The sequence below is a fragment of the Phyllostomus discolor genome, chromosome 11, assembly GCF_004126475.2.
Source record: "Phyllostomus discolor isolate MPI-MPIP mPhyDis1 chromosome 11, mPhyDis1.pri.v3, whole genome shotgun sequence".
NCBI lineage: Eukaryota > Metazoa > Chordata > Mammalia > Chiroptera > Phyllostomidae > Phyllostomus > Phyllostomus discolor.
The window spans coordinates 49,914,253-49,918,460 of record NC_040913.2 but is presented as its reverse complement, the minus strand read 5'-3'; the positions used below and the strand labels follow the sequence as shown (position 1 = coordinate 49,918,460).

Below are 4,208 nucleotides of genomic sequence, written 5' to 3'. Positions count from 1 at the left end.
CTGCAACCCAGGCATGTACCCTGACTGGGAATCAAACCTGTGACACTTTGGTTTGCAGCCATGCTCAATCCACTGAGCTACGCCAGCCAGGGTGACTACAAAATCTTTTATTACAATATCATAAGCATGTAATTCTGTAACATAACAATATCACACTCAAACACACCATTATGACATTTTGGGTGAAATGTCCAAATTAAAACTATAAATTGTTACACCCATATTATTACCCTACCAACACACTCAAACAAGTCTTACTTCTGCTGGACTCCTGTATTTTGGATATTAACCCTTATTATTGATGCATCATCAGTGAATATCTTCTCTCATTTTGGTAGGTTGTCCTTTTGTTGACGATTTTTCTTTGCTGTGCAAAGACTTTTTAGTTTTATGTAGTTCCATTTGTTCATTTTTTTCCTTTTGTTTCTATTGCCTGAGAAGATATATATATATATATATATCTTCTGAGAAGGCCATATATATATATATATATATATATATATAAAACCAAGAGCAATGTCAAAGAGTTTACTGCTTGTGTTTTCTTTCTTTTTTTTAAAGACAGTGAATACTTTATTCAAACCTATCAGAGAAATGGACTGATTGAGTCTGTAACAAGTGTCATGTTTTAAAGCATAGGCTGGTACTTGCATATGAATATACACTGCTACATACAAATTAACTGATCAAACACAACTTTTCAACATTTAAAACAGAATAAACTTCCCTGCAAAAGCAGCACTGTTGTGGCATTTTAACTTTAGTATTCCTCTCCTTCTTCCTCACCCTCTCCTTCAACAGAATCCATATCAGCCTCCTCATGGGCCTCAGAAAACTCCTTCCTCCATGTTCTCAACCACATACCAGTGGACAAAGCCACACTTGGCATACATCAGGTCAAACTTGTGCTCCAGGCAAGCCCAGGCTTCAGCAGTAGCTGTGGTATTGCTCAGTATGCACATAGCTCGCTGTACTTTGGCCAGCTCTCCACCAGACACCACAGTGGGATGCTGGTAATTAATGCCAACTTTGAAGCCAGTGGGGCACCAATCCACAAACTGGATGGTAGGCTTGGTCTTGATGGTAGCAATGGCAGCATTGACATCTTTGAGGACCATGTCACCATGGCAGAAGAGGCAGCAAACCATGTATTTACCATGGCGAGGATCACATTTCACCATCTGGTTTGCTGGCTCAATGCATGCATTGGTTATCTTTGCTACAGAAAGCTGTTCATGGTAGGCTTTCTCAGCAGAGGTGATAGGGGCATATGTGGCCAGAAGGAAGTGGATATGGGGATAGGGCTCCAGGTTGGTCTGGAATTTGGTCAGATCAACATTCAGGGCTCCATCAAACCTGAGGGAAGCAGTGATAGAAAATGCAATGTGACCTATCAACTTATTCAGTTAGTATAGGTTTGATGCTTGATATCGAGGTTTCTACAACAGATGTCATAGATGGCCTTGTTGTCAACAATGAAGGTGTTGTGGAAAATCACTCACAAGCGGGGGAGATGATGAAGCACAAACTCTATTACCCGGGGACCCAGGGGTTAAATCCCAAATCCTGAGCAACCCGGGGCCCATCGCAGTTTCCTTTAAATACTTGTTACAAGGCAAAAAGGAGGAGGGGGATTCATCTGCTAAAGCAAGTGAGCATACAGAAGCAGAAGGGAAATGAAGGTCAGCATTTTGGCCTTGGGATAATGTTGCCTTAGCAACGTCTGCTAGCCAGCTCCTTACCTAAAAATAACTTTTACTCAGCTTTTGTCCCGACAAATCTTGCAGGTGTTACAGGGAGCAGAGAGCACTTGTTTATCAAAGAAACTACAGAGCACAGAAACTCTATGGGGCTTTCTTTTCCTGCCACAAAGGCACAATCAGAGTGCTCCAGGGTGCTGTGGGTGGTGAGGATGGAGTTGTAGGGCTCCACTGCAGCTGTGGAAACCTAGGGAGCTGGGTAAATGGAGGACTCCAGCTTGGGCTTCTTGCCATAATCAACAGAGAGATGTTCCATCAGCAGGGAGGTGAACCAAAGCCCTGGAAAACCAAAAAGCCCTTAAGACCCATGCACTGGTCATACAGTTTCTGAATTTGGTCCAAGACAAGGCTAATGATCTCCTTGCCAATGGTATAATGTCCATGGGCATAGTTTTGGCAGCATCTTCCTTGCCTGTGATCAGCTGCCCAGGATGGAAGAGCTGGTGGTAGGGTACCAGTGAGAACTTTATCAATGACTGTGGATTTCAGTTCTACAAACACTGCCCTGGGCACATGCTTGCCAGTGCCTGGCTCACTGAAGAAGGTGTTGAAAGAGTCATCTCCCCCTCCAATGGTATTGTCACTTGGCATCTGGTCATCAGGCTGGATGACATGTTCCAGACAGTAGAGCTCCCAGCAGGCATTGTGAATCTGGACACCAGTCTGCCCAATGTGGATGCAGATGCACTCATGCATGGTTGCTGCTTAGTGGCTGCCAAGTGGATGGTGGAGAGGAAGAAGAGGAGGGGTTGTTGCTTCTTGCAGCCCAACTCTTAGGTGGTAGATGCAAAAGAATCTACTCTTTTTTTTTAAAGGTTTTATTTATTTAGTTTTAGAGAGAGGGGAAGGGAGGGAGAGAGAGGAAGAGAAACATCAATGTGTAAGAGAAACATTGATTGGTTGTCTCTCACATGTCTCCAGCCAGGGACCTGGTCTGCAACCCACACATGTACCCTGACTGGGAATCGAATCAGTGACCTTTTGGTTTGTGGGCCAATGCCCAACCCACTGATCCACACCAATCAGGGCTACTGCCTATGTTTTCTTCTAGGAGTTTATGATTTTGGGTCTTACATTTAAACCTTTAAATCAGTTCCGGCCAAGATGGAGGTGTAGGTAGAAGCTCTTCACTTTCTCGCACAACCAAAATGAGGATAACAACCAATCTAAAATCAATAAACAACCAGAAGTGCCAGAAAATCAAACTGCATGGAACTCCAACAACCAAGGAATTAAAGAAACAATCAACTAGACCAACCAAATGAAAGACAGAGAAATATGGCCCAAATGAAAGAACAGCAAAACTCCACAAAAAGAGCTAAGCAATGAGGAGATAGCCAACCTATTCATGGAGAGTTCAAAGTCCTGGTAATCAATATGCTCACAGAACTGATTGAGCTCTGTCGCCAAATGAAGGAACAAATGAAAGCTACGCAAAGTGAAATAAAGCAAAATACTCAGGGAACCAACGGTGACAGGAAGGAAACCAAAACTCAAATCAATGATTTGGAACAAAAGGAACAAATAATCATCCAACTGGAGCAGAATGAAGAAACAAGAATTCAAAAAAATGAAGAGAATTTTAGGAACCTCTGGGGCAACTTTAAACATTCCAATATCCGAATTATAGGGGTACCAGAAAGAGGAGAACAAGAGCAAGAAATTGAAAACTTATTTGAACAAATAAGTTGCCCTAATTTGGACAACTTCCCTAATTTGGTAAAGGAAATAGACTTCCAGGAAATCCAGGAAGCCCAGAGAGTCCCAAAAAAGTTGGACCCAAAGAACACAGCAAGGCACATTATCATTAAGTTACCCAAGATTAAATAGAAAATCCTAAAAGCAGCAAGAGGAAAGGAGAGAGTTACCTACAAAGGAATGTCCATAAGGCTACAGCTGATTTCTCAAAAGAAACCGTACAGGCAAGAAGGGACTGGAAGAAATATTCAAAGTCATGAAAAGCAAGGACCTACATCCAAGGTTACTCTATCCAGCAAAGCTTTCACTTAGAAATCGAAGGGCAGATAAAGTGCTTCCCAGATAAGGTCAAGTTAAGGAGGTTCATCATCACTGAGCCCTTATTAGATGAAATGTAAAAAGGATGTATCTAAGAAATTGAAGATAAAAAACTATAACAGTAAAATGACAAGAAACTCACAAGTCAACAAATGAACCTGAAAAAAAGAAAGAAAGAAAAGAAAAGAAAGGAAAGGAAAAGAAAGGGAAAGGAAAGGAAAGGAAAGGAAAGGAAAGGAAAGGAAAAGAAAAGAAAGAAAAGAAATAAAAGAAAAGAAAGAAAAGCAAAGAGAACGAAAAGAAAAGAAAAAAAGAAAGGAAAAGAAAATAAAAGAAAAACAATGGAAACAGAATCTAAGCAAACAACTAGAAGAGGAACAGAATCAGAAAAATGGATATCACATGGAGGGTTTTCAGTGGGGAGGGGAAGGG

The 4,208-nt window shown here is 41.5% G+C and overlaps 1 pseudogene; it reads right to left on the bottom strand.

Moving 5' to 3' along the window:
• Nucleotides 1–548: 548 nt before the first annotated feature.
• Nucleotides 549–2,467, bottom strand: LOC114508692 (annotated as a pseudogene).
• Between the last annotated feature and the right edge of the window lie 1,741 nt (nt 2,468–4,208).